General features: G+C 38.0%; 1 protein-coding gene across 1 annotated transcript in view; it reads left to right on the plus strand.

Moving 5' to 3' along the window:
- The window catches only part of ADTRP (androgen dependent TFPI regulating protein), a 139443-nt gene that overhangs the window by 55190 nt on the left and 67326 nt on the right, over positions 1-16927 (plus strand). The gene's annotated exons all lie outside the window — the stretch shown is intronic.

Below are 16927 nucleotides of genomic sequence, written 5' to 3' on the forward strand. Positions count from 1 at the left end.
ATATGTGAAATCAAGAAACAAGAAATCCTCCTTCCTCTCATCATAAGTGTCTCCCTAAAGGCTTCCTGCTGCTCTGAACTTTAATAATGTGGGTTGTAGGAAGCATTCAATAGGGATCACAGTGCACAATTGTATACCATGGGTCAGATATACAAAATATGGTTAGTGCAAACATGCTTGCTAAATTAGCTATGACTTGCAAATTAATTTCAATAAGCAAAGAGAAAGAACTTCAATAAGACTAACTATGCTTACTGATTTTTCAAGATCATGACTCATAACAAAGAAATGAAAATGGTGAAGGTTTAAAAATTGCAATAAGACTTAATGAAGAACCTGAATTTGAAATAACGTTTTATTTTTTTTCTATAGTAACTATCATTCTCTTTATCAATGAGTATATCTAGAGTCCTACCTGTGTTCATGCTGAGAAACAGACAGATCCAGATATGTTTAGCATCTGAAGAGCAGATTCACTAATTTAGGGTCTATTTGCCAGGGCTTGAAAGGTTTCTAGGAAATAAATTATATATCTATTCCCCTCACCCAATTACATAACTCATTTGTGGCAAATAGCAAAATGTATAGTTGGATGTCATATGATGTTTATATTCTTTTGGTGATCCAGTAATAAGTTTACTCTAGGACCAAGGGTCACACCTGATCCAAGTCTCATTGTGAACCATGAACAAAGTTATCCAATTTTTTTGAGGGGGGAAATGGCACAGTTGTTAATAAGACAGGAATTTACAAATAATATTTTAGAGGAATAAGATTTAAAAGGCATAATTTCTAAAGGATTGTTTAGTTTATTGAAAGTAGATATATTCGAAACATTTCCTCTTTAATAAAGAAAAGGAAAACCAATTCTGAGTGTTTAGCTTCATAGATAGAAACTTGGTGTTCCATTTGTACACATCTACACTCAGACCCACACACCTTCTCCTTCCACTCCCCCCATTCTTAGCTATTCTGTGATTGTGAGTAGAGGTTACAGCTGAGATTGTTTTGCACACTATGAGGTTGCATTAGTGATTATTCATTCCCACTCTGTGCCCCAGTATGGGGGTGAGAGAATGTCATATTACCAAGCTGAGTCTCAACCCTTCCCCAGACCTACTGAAGCAGAATCTTGTGGGGAGGAATCAGGAATTTTTTTTAAAACCTTAAGTAATCCTTATGCACAATAAAGTTTGGTAACCACTGCCAGAAAAACTGCAAATAAATTCGTTCATAAAGGAACCAGAACTAAGGCCTTGACTTCATTCTCAAATTTAGCTCAGCAACTGTAGTTCTAGTCTCTACCATTATCCTCCAATGACCCAATGACAGTAAAAAGAAATGCACAAGAAGGAATTAAGTCTAAAGGAACAAAATATAAAAAATAAAAATCTAAGTAATAAATGCTAGAATGCTGAAATAGAGTAATTTTTAACTCTCCTTAATGATGCAAAGACATCCAAGACATTACTTACAGAGCCATATGACTCTGTAATAATATAATAACTGGTATTATTGAATTACGTATACATTTTAATATGGTTGTTGATTTCAGTCAAGTGAACCAGAGATGTGAGAATAGCAAAGCAAAACAAACTAAAACAAAATAAAAAGTAACAGTGGGATTCTTCCTCAAAACATATATAAAAATTCTTTAATAAAATGTTTGGATTGACAGTAATTACCAATAAATATACATATTTTAGAGACATAGCTCAAAATTTTTTACTAATATGGATGAATAATCTAAAGTATTTGGAGACCATGGCTCTATTTCATTCCTTCAAGACCTTGGTAGTTGAGATCAATTTGAAAAATTAAAAAATTACAATATGGTACTAATTATGGTCATATGCGACCTCTCTTAGAAGATAATCTGTATATCTTTTAATTATTTTATTATTAGTTTCAAGTATACATTACATTTGTTAGACATTTATATAGTTTTAAAGTGATCCCCCTGATTGCTCTTTCTCCCCTCTGGTTCTACACCGAGCCATTACATTAATCCTAACTGCATTCCCTATGCTGTGCTCCCCATCCCCATGACCATCTATCAACTACTAATTTGAATTTCTTTAACTCTTTACCCTTTTCCCAGCCCCCTAACTCCCCACACCCTCTGGCCATCACCAGATTGTCCTCTATATTTGTTAGTCTGTTTTTGATTAATTTATCATTTTTGTTCTTTAGATGCCACATATTAGTGAAATCATATTGTTTTTATCTTTCTCCATCTGACTTATTTTGCTCAGCATAATAAACCTCTAGGTCCATCCATGTCATTGCAAATGGTAGGATTTCATTTTTTAATGGCTGAGTAATATTTCATTGTGTATATGAACCATAACTTCTTTATCCAATTGTCTGTTGATGGGCATTTAGGTTGCTTCCATGTCTTGGCTATTGTAAATTGTGCTGCCATGAATGTAGGGGCGCATAGATCTTTACAAATTTTTTATTTTCTTTGGATAAATATGCAGAAGTGCAATTGCTAAGTCAAAAGGTATATGCATTTTTAATTTTTTGAGAAACATCCAGACTGTTTTCCATAGTGGCTGAACCAATTTGCATTCCCACCAATAATATATGAGAGTTCCTTTTTCTCCACATCCTCAATACTGTCCTTCTTTGATTTACTGATAATAGCCATTCTGACAGGTGTGAAGTGATATCTCATTGTAGTTTTAATTTGCATCTCTCTGATGATTAGTGACCTTGAGCAGTTTTTCATATGTCTATTGGCCAATACAACCTCAGTCTTGCTGCGACTTTGGTAACCATTTGTGCATTCCCACAAAAGTCACAGATCACAGCAAGACCAGCTGCTGTCTGGGACTGGTCCACAGATCCCTGAGATCCTCCTAAGTTCGTGTTGGCAGCCTTAAACTGTCTCTGAAATGCTTGTTCACAGCGCTGGCTGCCTGCTCTGAATGTTTGACCCTAAAATGGTGCAGCAGGGCGTGGCAGCCATCTAGCAACAAAAGCCCCAGCGATCTGCAGGTTGGGTGGGGCAGGCCGATCTCCTCATTCTAGTGTTTTCTAATGGCCCAGTGGGAGGGATCTAGACAGGCAAGCTGGCGTATCTTTAGATTGCCTGTAAGGGGGCCCACTAAGGCACAATAGAGGCTGCCTGACCGGCCCTTGTTTTGGCTCCAGGTAATGCAGTATTTCCCTGTGTGAATCTTGCCTGAGCCTTTGATCCACCACTGGTGCCCCAGGTGATGTCCGCAGGCAAGTGAGCCTGGGCTCTTTAAAGGGGCATCTAGGATTTCAGTCTCCTTCCATCTCACCTAGCCGGTCAGATTCTCCTCTGCTTTTTACAGTCAGATTTTTTTGGAACTCCTCTTCCCTGGGCTGGGACCCTGGGCTGGGACCCTGGGCTGGGACCCTGGGCTAGGGAGCCCCTGAATAAAGTTAGGACCCCTCTCTCCTTCAGGGGAGCCTCTGCAACCTCAGTCTCCCTCCTGGTGTTCTTCCACCTCCCATGGGTGTGGATCCATCCTGATTTGCGACTTTGCCCCTCCTACCAGCTTCAATGTGGCTCGTTCTTTATATTATCAGAAGTACATGTTATGATCAGTTGGGCTTCAGGTGATTCTCCACATTGATTATTTTATAATTTGGTTGTAATTTCAATGTGGACCTGAGAGGAGGCAAACCCTGCTTTTACCTAGTCCACCATCTTCTGAGATATTTATTCGATAATCTATATTTTAATAGCGGACAATGCTTAACCTGGAGGAATCCATCTCTGGTGATGAGTTCCAGGCTCTCTGCTTAGCAAGTAAATGAGAGATGGAGTAGAGAAGCCTTTTCTAGGAGAAGTATATCCGAGAAGAAATTTCTAAGGGTTCTTGAACACACCTGTGGTTAGGATTTGGAATTCAAGGCAGTTATGTTTTTTCAGTGGACTTACCAATTGCTACCATTTTCTAATGGGATTCAAAATATAGTCAAGTAGGTTACTGATGGGTTCCACATATAATTTGAGGATGAGTGTCTTCTTTGTGGTTTCTATATTCATATTTTTATTGCAGTTTTACACAGACTATTTCAGTTAAAGGATCAATCCATAGTCTCATCATTTTCATTTTTTCAGAAAAACATTTATTTGTGTTTTGCTTGGGAAGGAAAACTCTCAGTTCTTTATCTGTCTCTGCATTTCTCTCTTGTTACTCTACATTGTAGTTGGAACATGACCAATTCTCAGGTTCAAAAATGCGAAACATATTTCACAAAGGGATCTAGTTTAGGGTGACCAATTGTCTTAGTTTGCCTGGTACTGTCCTGGTATTAGCACTGAAAAGTCCTGCATCTCAGGAAGCCCCTCAGTGCTGGGTAAACTGGGATGGTTGGTCACCTAAGAGCTGTACTGCCCAATATGGTAGCCATTAGCCACATGGAACTAGCTAAATATCAATCCATTTAAATAGAATAAAAAAACTTCAGTTTCTCAGCTGCATATTTTAAGGGCTTAATAACTCCATGTGGCTAGTGGCTACCTCATTGGGTAGTGCAGATATTAAAACCTCCATCATTGCAGGAAGTTCTGTTAGATAGTGCTGAGCTAGAGGTTATTTCCTGCAATTACCTGGAACTAACATCTTTTAAAATATCCTACTTGAGTGTCACCATTTGGTTGAGCAAACTCATGGCGATAGGGCCCGCTATCTCAGTGAACATAGACTATGTTAGCTCAGCAAAGCTGCACTGAAAACTTGTTTTTCAGAGTTCACATTTCCCGATGCATCAGGCTTTTGGAACTATACACTGAATCTTCCTAGATCCCAGGAATAGACATATAGTAGAAACAAGAACATGGCAAAGAAAGATTTAACATGATGTTATTTCTTTTAAATTGTATCCATAAGGCATGAGGGTCACTTTAATTTTGTTCCCATTTGGAGATTTTCCCCTGATACACAGCAGAAGATAGCTGGATCTAGTTGAGTTAGCGCTGAAGGAGGACATGTATGAAGAAAACCACCTTTGCAATGGTGGATTTAAGTCGATCATATCCCACTCCAAGCATCAGTTGGATGGAGCAATGGGGCTTCTCCTCTTACAAAGTGACCAGGAGTCATGGAGAAGATAACACTTTGGCATCATCCTTCCTTTCTCAGGGCAAAGGTGAATTAGATATAGAAATAGAAATAAACTTCCTGTCAGTTTTAAAATGCATTGCTGAAAGATCTAATTGTGAGCACAAGAATTTGCAGGCATACCTCAGAGATATTGCAGGCTCATTTCCAGACCACTGCAATAAAGTAAATGCCTCAATAAAGCAAGTCACCTATACTTTTTGGTTTTCCAGTATGTATCAAAGTTATGTTTACATTATACTGTACTCTATTAAGAGGGCAATAGCATTAAGTCTAAAATATGTACATATTTTAACTAAAAAATAATTTATTTATGAAACATGCTAACCATCATCTGAGCCTTCAGAGAGCCATAATCTTTTTGTTGGTGGAGGGCCTTGCCTTGATGTTGATAACACTCAGTATCTGTGAAGTGAAATAAAATGCAATATGCCTGTATTTGTTTTATAAAATGTTATTGAGTACCTACTACTGTCCCTGATCTTGAGTCATTCACAGTTCAGTGGGGGTATCTAACATGTTGCCTGCTTTTAAAAGTATAATGTAACAAATAATTATTTGTGAAGAGGATGATGATGAAGATAATGATGACAATGCCTAACATTTATTGGGAGCTTTCCAGATGGCCAGCTCTATTTCTGAGTGCTTAATATCAAGAAGTACAAGATAATACTTTGGGAATACAGATACTGGAAGGACCCCCAGGTAAAAATATACACATTATTTTTCAAAATTTCCGAGAAATTTAGCATATTCACAAAGCAAAGCTCTCATAAGTTATTTGAAGAGGTAACAGTAGAGCAACTTAGATAACGAATTTTATTTTTCAATAACTTTTTTGTTTTAGAATAATTTTAGATTTATAGAATAGTTACAAGAAAAGTACATAGAGTTCCCATATGATAATGGGTTTCTAAGTCAGATAGCAATGGTTTCAAGTCCCAGTTGTTCTATTTATTACCATGTCCTTGGACAAGTTATTTAACCACTCATTTCCTTAGCTGTGACTTCTTTGATTGAAAAGTGGCACAATAATACTTGCTTTAGAGGGTTGTAGGAAAGAAAAAGTGAGAGAATATGTGTAAAGTACTGTGTACATGCTTGGGTCATTGACGTGCTTAAGCATTAGCACTTATTATTTATATGCATGATATATTTGTTTTAACAAATTAATGAAGATCATATGTTAAAATAGTTATAAGTGGCCAATGTCGATAATTATAGTTTTAGGTCTTCAAAGGATAAGTTCCATTTCTTTCCTTATCCTGCCGCTTTTCTCAGGTAGTTGAAGAAGCAATTTGCTCTAACCTTCACCCAGGCTCAGTTCACACCAAACCAAATGAATCTACCATCTGTTTGTCTCGCATTGTCAACAAGTCTCTTCCAGCCTAAAGAAGTGGAGGGAAGATGGAGTGGGTATACCGATTGTCTTAGTTTAGGCTGCTAAAAATATCATAGACTGAGTGGCTTAAACAACAGGAATGTATTTCTCACAAATCTGGAGGCTGGAAGTCCAAGATTAAGATGGCAGGAGATCCAATTTCTTTTGAGGGCCTATTATGCTGGTTTATAGGTGGCTATCTTCTCATTGTATCCTTACATGGTGAAGAGCAGAGAGAGGAAGCTAACTCATGTATCTTATTGTAAGAGCACTAATCCCATCATGAGGGCGTTACCCTCATGACCTAATTACCTCCCCAGAGTCCCCATCTCCAAATTCCATCAAATTGGGAATTAGGGTTTCCACAGGTGAATTTTGAGAGGAACAAACATTCAGTCCACAGCACCCATCCAGGATGAGAAGTGGAAGCATTCTGCTGTGGTGTGTTCAACTGGGGCTCACAGAGGGGGCCCACAGAACACTTTCTAAAGAGCTCTGGGTATAGGAACACCCTCTTCTGTGGGGCTGGTGAATAGCCAGCAACAGCTTCTCATTGTTTCCTTGCTGAGCTGGGGATGAGACTGGAAGAGCAGGGAACCTCGGTGATCCCTTTGTATGATCTCTGAAGTATGAAGGACTGTTTTTCCACTTCTCAAACATAGAGAACTCCTAGGATGCCCCATGGGCCTCTGGGTGGTCCATTAGGCCCTGCACATTTACCTCCATCATTAACTAATGGTCACTTCTACGATCCAATTTTTTAAAAAGAAAATACTTCTAACTAGACAATCTTTGGGATATGCATTCAAAATCAGTTTTCTGAAGCTTCATAATTTGGCAAACAGTTGAGCACACTTGAATTTTTCCATATTTCACTCTACTACCTAGAAGACACTTCTAATTATTATTTAGCACCCTCCCTTGATTAAAACAAAGACATGACTCAATATTGAGTGTTTTCTTTTTTCCTAACCCCCCGCCTACATAAACCTGCCTCTCTCTCTCTCTCTCTCTTCTCTTCTCTCTCTCTCTCTCTCTCTCTCTCTTTCATGCACACACACACACAAGTGATAATAATTCACAAACCCCACTTTAGGTCAATTTCAGTTGCTCTTTTCGATTCCTAAGAAACTTAGCAGGGGCATTGGGGAATTCTGGGTTGTTACAGTCTTCATGGAAAGCCCCAGGTCAAGAGTTATGACATTTTTTTTTTCAGTTCAAAAGTCAATTCTGACCATAAGATAACTCTGCGATATGTTTGAAAATTGTTCCCATCAAATATTTCCCAGAAAGAATCCAGGCTACTTGCACTGGAGAGCCTGCTGATAGGTTTAGCACCTCCACCATGCCATTTACTGAAGGCATACTGCAAAAGTTGCTCCTGCAAACATTCTTTCTAGTAGTGAAATGCTTGTGAACCAGATAGACATTCTGATCAGGTAGTGGCTGTGAGGACAGACATTCTCCAAGTACTTCTTCTGTCATAAAACCTAATGCTAATTGAGCATTTACTATCTTAGAGGCTCTATCCTTATCACTCCAGATGTACTGTCTTATCACAACCGGCACAGCAAGGTTATAAGTTGGGCACTATTACTCCCCCATTTTATATTTGAAAAAACTGAGATGCAGAGACTTAACGTTAACTTGCCCACGGTGACACAGGTGGGAAGAAGTGAAACCAAAATTGAAGTAGGGCAGATTGACTTTGGATCTCATACTCTTAGCCACTGTGTGAAAATGTTTGCCTCACTTCACTTTGGAGTACAAGCTTCTTTAGAAGCCAACATTTAACTGCAGGCTAGTAGCCTGATCAAAATAACAGAAAGCAAATTGAAAGCCACTCAAATCATCCAGCAGCTTGCAAATACTTCTGTCATCCTCTTATTCTTAGCATCCCCACAATGATGCCACTGATATTAGAATGACAGCACTGCCAGGACTGAGGACTATATTTTCCTACTTGCCCACTTAGCCCAGTGTGTTCTCTCTTAACTCCTGAGCCAGTGCTTACTTTAAAGGCTAAAGCCAGATTGATGAAACCAGGGATGCTTACACTAGCTCCACTAAAAAGCCAAAAACTACATAAAAACTGTTTTATGTCACTTTGATTGTGGGGGAGGGTGTTGTTAGGCCTGCAGTGGAGTAATCATTCTTTCCTAGAACAGGAAAAATAGTTCCCAGGACTTCAAGTAAGTTCATTGGCAAAGAGGCTTCATGGTTTGAGAACCACCTTGAAGGCAAGTGGCTATGTAGGCCTTTCTAAATCATTTTAGCCTGCCCCTTTCTGAATCCTGGAAGGCAGACAAAGGAGAAAAATCAGGATATCATGGAAAAAGTTTTGACATCTTTGAAGACAAGTGTACAGAGGGTTGCTATTGGTGCAGAGGATCAGAAGAAGATGTTTCCTCTGACCAGCTGATAATCAGCTAGGTATACTTCTGTCTCCAGGAGCTCACAACCTATAAAGCATTCTTATCCTAAACAGGCCAGGTTTCAAAGAAATCTAATTTGTTGAAGGTAAGAGGCTGACTTTATTCTGCATTGGCATGTGATTTATTTTAGGCAGCAAAAAAACTGGAATCATTTTGAGTAGCCCAAAACACCGCGAACGTTCTAGAGGAGATTGGTGGAAAATGTTTAGTGACCATTGATACACTTCAACCAACCAAATAAAGTGAAGCAATTCCAGATGAATAATTAATATGTACTAATTTAAACTTGCTTGGTAGGCAGAAAATGCCAAAGAAGCTGACACATTTGACTTTAAACTTCAGCTATTTTGTAAACAAGTGTTCTGTGAGGTTTTGTTTCATTTTTATACAGTTTGAAAATGACATTTTTATTCAGAGGGCAATAAACAGTTAACCAAAACAACTTTTTTTTGACCAAATGAGTCAAACTCTTCAATAAACAATCTCGCTTCTGCTGCTGCTGCCGCCTTTTTTTTTTTAAGGGGATTTTTTTTTAAAAGCACAGCAACCTTTTCCTTGCTTTTATAAAACACTGCCCCATGTTTTCAGGCAGAAAAGAAAAAACTTTCAAAAGGTCATGTGATGTCATTTCAGCAGTATAGAAATAAGAAAACCAACTAACAAGCAAAAAGGATGTATCTGATAATGATCTTTGACAGCATGTCTTAAAGCAGAATATATAAAAACGCATGCATATATATGTAATGCAAAGAGGATTTCACCTTGAAACTTGATAGCTGCAATTTCTTAATAAAGACCACTTGTTTGTCAATGGCTAAATTAGTCTCTGAGCTGGGTTACAGAAGAAATCAAGTCCTATTCCATTATAGGAGCCATTATCAGTAACCTCTCTAAGTACAAGTATGAGCAGATGTAGAATGAGGCAAATAAAGCCTTTCTTCTTCCTAAGCCAGAGGAGTTATTACATGCAAACACAGATTGGGATCCTAAGTGCTTCCATAAAGCTTTGGGGGAGAATACATTCCTCTCTCCCCACAGGATCATGGCCTGTCCCTCAATGGGGGTATTAAATTCTTCTGGTTTCTATAGAAACTTAACTGGAGATGATTTTCTCCCCAGAGGACTTTTGGTAATATCTAGAGATATTTTGAGTTGTCATACTGGGAACCCCAGTGGCACTACATAAACAAAGCAGATCAAAATAGCATGACAAAGACTCAGAAAATTAAGCTACCATTGGAACCAGAGCCTGCAAAAATCAGACCGGGACCCATGTGCTAAACCTAAACTTGGTGGCCGACTACAAAAATAAAAGATTTAAATAGGACTCAGTGACTCTTAATATCAATCAAAATATTTAGTTTTTTTAAAAAAAATTTAGCTTCAAGCATACAGTACATTGGTTAGACATCTATATAGTTCATAAAATGACCTCCCCCAATTGCTTCCTCCTTCCCCTGACCTTCCACCTAGCCAACAGCCAACATTAATTAATTCTAACTGCATTCCATATGCTGTGCTCCCCATCCCCATGACCATCCATCAACTACTAATTTGTACGTCTTTAGCCCTTTACTCCATTCTCCCAGCCCCCCAAACCCTCCTCCCCTCTGTCCTACACCAAATTGTCCACTATATTTGTGAGTCTGTTTTTGACTAGTTTGTTCTTTTTTATTCCTTAAATTCCACATATAAGTGAAATCATATAGTGTTTATCTTTGTCTGACTTAAATACCTTCTAGCTTCATCACAGCAATATCTTTTTCCAACTCCTTCCTTTTCAAATGTAAGGTTCTTGTTTTCTTATCCTTTCAGCCCCTTTATCTTTTGGTTGGAGCTCTTAATTTTTTTCCATTTAAGGTACTTATTGATAGGAACGTAGTTGTTACCATTCTTTATTCCTGTTTTTGATATACATTTTTTTCTTCTTAAAGAAGTCCTTCCAACATTTCCTGTAATACAGGGTTGGTGGTGATAAATTCCTTTAGCTTATTTTTGTCTGGGAAACTCTTTATCTGTCCTTCAACTCTAAATGATAGCTTTGCTGGATAAATTATTCTTGGTTGTAGATCCTGAATCTTCCTCCTGTCAAATATTTTTTGCCAAGACCTGTCCTGCATAATTTCTTTTGAGAAATCAGCTGCCAGTCTTATGAGTGTTCCCTTATATGTAATTATTTGTTTTTCTCTTGCTGTTTTTAATATTCTTTCTTTGTATTTAACCTTTGGCATTTTAATTATGATGTGTCTTGGTGTGGGCCTCTTTGTATCCCTGATTTTTGGAATTCTCTGAGCTTCCTGGGTTTTATGTCCATTTCCTTCACTAGGTTAGGGAAGTTTTCCATCATTATTTCTTTAAACAGCTGTTCAACATCGCGATTTTCTTCAGTTACACTGATCAAATGGATATTTGGACCATTAATAGTGTCCCATATCCTTCTTAAATTATTTTTATAGTCTTGGCATCTTCTTTCTTGCCATTCTGATTGAGTGTCCTTGGCTTTCCTGTCCTCTAGATAGGGCATTTGATCCTTTTCTTTATTCACTTTGTTTATTCCTTTGTTCATTCCATTTAATATACTTCTCGTCTCAGATACTGTGTTCTTCATTTCAGACTGGTTCCCTTTTATAATTTCCATTTCAATTTTTATGTTTTTAATCTCTTCATTGAAGTTCTCTACACTTCTCAAAAGTTCATTGAGCATCTTTATAAACAGTGTTTTGAACTCTGCATGTGTTAGATTGCTTGACTCCATTATATGGATCTCTGTTCTCTTCTTTCATATGGCTTCTACTTCTTTGTCTTTTCATTTTAGCTGTCTCTCTGTGTCTGTTTCTATGTCCTAAGCAAAGTTCCTAAGTCTCCCAGTCTTATTAGTGTGAATTTGTGAAGTAGGTGTCCAGTGGCATAGTCCTGAGAGGGGTTCAGCTGCAGGCCAAATTTAGCCCGAGCCTGTGCCCCTCCGGGGCCACTTGTCAAGATTCAACAAGCAATCCACAGATGCTGTGCTTATAGTTGCCTCAAAAGGCCACACCAGAAACCGAGGCCAGCTGTCTCCAGTGTGAGTCTAGGTACTGCTCAGCAAGGCACACCTGACTCTCTGAGGCTATAACTGGATGTGGCTTGGGTGGGGCTAGGAGTTGGAGGAGGCAGAGTTTCAAAGAATCCTCTGGGAGGAGTGACCTCTGTTATCCAGTTTGATGATGTCACTACTGTGGCGGCTCTGTGTCCATGCCCTGGGAGCAGGGAGGGCTCAACAGGGAACAATAGATACTGTCAGCACTTCTGTACTGAGTGAGTCTCACCTAGGCCCTCACTCCGACGATATCTCCCTGTAAGTCCCTGGTGCCTGCTGCGCACAGCCAAATTGGCCTTGGTGCTCAGAGTGAGCAGGTCTGTCACCGCAAAAATCCGAAAATCCGCTCACGGATGCGACCCTTTTAAGAGGCGTCTGCTGCTGCTGCTGCTGCTGCTGCCTCTAGCTCACTCAGCTGCTCAACACTGCCCCCCATCCTCACCCTCTCCTACCTTCTGCCATTGCAGGATGATTTCTTGGACTTCTTAGATTTTCCTTGTTGCTGCTCATTTCTTCCATCACAACTTTGATTTGGTCACCAGAGGGATGAACAGAGCCTCTATCATCTCAAAATATCTAGGTTTTATAACTGAAAATCACCGGCTGTACCAAGAACCAGGAAAAGTACAGCTTAAGTGAAAAAAGACAATCAACTGACACCAACACAGGTGAATCAGATATTGGAATTATTTGACAAAGATTTTAAGGCATTTATTATAAAAGTAATTCAATAAACAGTTACAGATCTCTTGAAACAAATGAAAAATAGAAAATGTCAACAAAGAAATAAAGTTATAAAAAAGAAGCAAACAGAAATTATAAAACTGAAAGATACAATAACAGAAAAAAAATCTTACTGGATGAGCTCAATAGTCGAGTGGAAATGACAGAGGATAGAACAATGAACTTCAGGACAGATCAATAGAATTTACTCCATCTGAAAAACAGAGAGAAAATAGACTGGAAAAAAAATGAACAGAGCCTCATGGAACTGTGCGACAATAATAAAAGATCCAAATTTCATTTTAGAATCCCAGAGGAAAGCAGAAAAAGAGTTGGATTGAAAAAATATTTTAAAAAATTATAATAAAGGCTGAAAATTTCTCATATTTGGCAAAAGATATAAATCTACAGATTTAAGAAACTGAGTAATCTCTAAATATGATAAAGAAATGATAAATAAATACATGCCACAACATATCATAATTAAACTTCTGAAAACTAGATACAAAAAGTATTTAAAGCAATGACACATTAGCCATAGGGAAACACAAATTCAAATAAAAGCACATTTCTCATCTAAAACCATGGAAGCCAGAATATTTAGAAGTTGCATAACATTTTTCAAGTGCTTAAAGAAAAGAACTGTCAACGGTGAATTTTAATCTTACAAAACTGTTCTTCAAGAACTAAAGGGAAAGAAAGATATTCTGAGATCAAGTAAAACTTAAAAGAATTTTGTTGTTTGCAGACTTGCCCTTAAAGAATGGCGAAAGGAAGTAATTCAAACAGAAAGACAATGATTAAAGACGAAAACCTGGATCATTGGAAACGATGAAAGAACGATGTAAAGAAAAGAAATATGGTACATACAATAGACTAACTCTTCTCATGAACTTTAAAAATCATATTTAATTGTTAGAACACAAATTGTAACATTATCTGATGCTCAGAAATATAGTTAAAACCAGGAAAGGTAAAGGGACTAAAATGGAAGTAAGGTATCCATAATTCATCTGAAGTGGTAAAATGTTAATGCCAGTAGACTGTAAAAAGTCACATACGTATATCATCATATCCATGCAACCACTAAGAAAACTATACAAAGAAATACAGCCAAGAACATAAATAAATCAAAATGGAATCCCCCAAAGTGTTCATGTAACACTCAGAAAAGCAAGAAAGGAGAAACAGAGATACAGGAAATAGGAAATAATTAAATGAAAGACTTAAGCCCCAACATATCAATAACAACCTTAAATGTAAGGCCTAATACACCAATTAAAAGGCAGATATTGGCACAGTAGATTCAAAAAATAATAATAATAATAACCCGACTATACTGTTTACAAGACACTTTTCAATGATATAGGTAGATTGACCTTAAAAGCATTGAAAAATATATACCATTGAAGCATTGATTTAAAAAAGGGATACAAATATAAATATCAGACAAAGTAGACTTTATCTGAGCAAAGAAACTTACTAGAGACAAGGACAGACATTACATAATGATAAAAGATCCATCTCTAGGAGGGCATAGTAATCTTAAAGGTATATGCACCAAATGACAGTCTCAAATACAAAAAGCAAAAACTGATAGAGCTGAAAGGAGAAATAGACTAATTCATAATTAATTATTGTTAGGGACTGCAACACCCCCTGCCTTTTAGCAAATGATATAATTATTAGATAGAAAATCAGCAAATCAGAGTGCAGTTCATGTATACAAGTATCCATGACTAACACACATGTCTCTATAGACTACTAAAACAAGATAACCAGAATTAACTGCTGTTCTTCCTGTGGTAAATTTCCCAGGAAAGCAGGAATTCACACGAGACACTCAAAAGCTTGAAAATGGAATGTGCTTGTGGTCAACATTGAATATTTTGCTGATTAATATAAGATATGAATATCTATATAAAATATCTGAGTTTTCTTATGAGAAAATGTATGCATTTCTGATTAACAGGGTATTCATAAAACATGTAAAACCTGACAGTCTAAACAAAAGTGTTCCTAAGTACAGTTTCTCTTTAATAAATTCATCAGACCTCATAAAATCAGATAATATGCAAACGAATTCATGCAAGAGAAATTCAGAACTTGGGTACAAAACAGAGTAATTCAAGAAATAGTGTAAGGTTACTGCACTGATTGATAAAGAGATACGTGTTCTGGTCATTGCTCCTCCATCAATAGCTATGTGACTTTAGATAAGTCCCTTAACCTCTCTGAGCTTTAATTTCTCACTGGAAATATAAAAAAGATGAGTCAGCTGACCTCATATGGTTCTTTCCTGCTCTAAACTTTTAAAACAATATGAGTCAATTTCATGCTTGTGAACAGGAAGCATTCTTTCATCTCCCAACTGAAAATGTACCTTCAAAACTATTAACAGAGAACTCTATTCCTCGTGGTGAGTCTGAGATCACCAAAGAACACTACATTCCACTGTGAAAGCAAAGCTGGAGATCAAAGTGTAAGGCAGATCTGAATCAGGTTTCCCAATGCAACAGGCAAAGTGGTGAACCAAGAAGTTCTCATAGTCTAAAAAAATAGGTCCCAGTGTCTTTCAGAGTTGGCTTGTTTTGGTGACTAGAAACCCACATAGGTTCTCATCAACCCAACAGGTGAGCTTCATTCTAACTCAGTTCTCAGCCACATGTACAGCAAATGGACAAGGGATGCAAAGTCCACTGGAAGGAAAATCCTAGTCTCCTTTCATGTTGGCTTCAACTGGAGAATACACTTATATTTAAGTGTTTCCAGAATTACCTACCTTTTATCAGGAAGAGGACTTTAGAAGATAGTGAGGGTGATGTTGGTTCAGAGGCAGTGGAGGTTTCAGGGAAATACAAACAGCACTGGATGATGAGGGTGGTAATAATCAGGAAACCCAAGGGTTAAAGACCTCCTAAGTAGATATTAAGAATACCACAATACCAAAATTGATCCATGCAAAGATATCTTTATTAGCATCTGGAAGTTACCTGCTACCACGAATAGTGCCCAGAGTTATATCAGACACCCCTGGAGAAACTCACAGTCTAATTGGTTGCATCAGTTAGAGTTCCAGCAGGAAAAGTAGTTCATTTGCTGAGAATTTAATAATGGGACTATTGACCAAAGGTGGGCAAAGCCAAGAGAACTTATAAGGGCTGTGGAGTTATATATCAGCTTTAAAGGGAATAAACCATCTCGAATGGCTCTGTGCAGGTTAAGAGGGTAAGTGGAGTACAGATAAGTCCTGCCAACATGTCTTGTTTTGGAACTTAAAGTAATTAGGATTTGTTGGTTAATTGTTTGTTTAGCATCAGCAGCTGGAGGGGCTTCTCTCTTGTGCCAGAACATAACTATACTCCCTCAAACTTTATCACCGTAACCCTAAGAATTGTGTCTTTGCTATCCCTATTTCTTTCTCACCACTATGCTACCTGTAGCCATCACTATGGAGGATCTTCCAATACGTTCCACTATAGATGGTTCCATGGTACATGTGGGAGTGGGTGTATCTAAGTGGGTTTGGGACTTCTCTCCAGTCTCTTCAGAGGCTGGCCCTGGTCAATTGCTCCTTTAGCTCTGTAGATATCCTGGCTTTAGGAAATGAGACAATCAGCACTCCAGATTCTCTGAGCCCCATTTCACATTCAAAGGAACTAACATCCCAATGAGGCTGGTGATTGATCAGCTCAAGGTCATGCCATAGACTCAAGCCCAGGTTTGATCCCCTGCTCTTTGTATCTCATTACTCTGCGACTGGTCTAGGAATGCATGATAATCTCCATCAGGCAAAAGTGTTATCTGTGTTAGTGGCCATGACTACTTTGCTCAGTGATATTACTTTAATCCTCATCTTCTCTTACATGATGTCTGGTGTTTCCCATAATTTAGTCACTGCATTCATCTTTAACTCAATCTTCTGTATATTTAGAACGACAGAGTAATTCGCAGGATAATCTAGGCTATATTAGTAAGTTATATGTACCTCTATTACAGTGCTGTAATTTTTTGTTTATATATCTGTCTCTGATACTTGACTGTGAGTTTGTTTGCCCTCCATGTACAGCCAGCAGTTCTTCCTCCCAGTACTTGTAAACTCTGGTTAAATCATCAAAGAACACCACCAACAAACTTCTATAACTGCATTGGGAACATTTCTCTCAGGAATTTGTTCAGAACCTTCTGAGTCAGTTGCCCAGGGAAA

The sequence above is a fragment of the Pteropus medius genome, unplaced genomic scaffold (genome assembly GCF_902729225.1).
Source record: "Pteropus medius unplaced genomic scaffold, Ma_sr-lr_union100, whole genome shotgun sequence".
Taxonomy (NCBI): Eukaryota; Metazoa; Chordata; class Mammalia; order Chiroptera; family Pteropodidae; genus Pteropus; species Pteropus medius.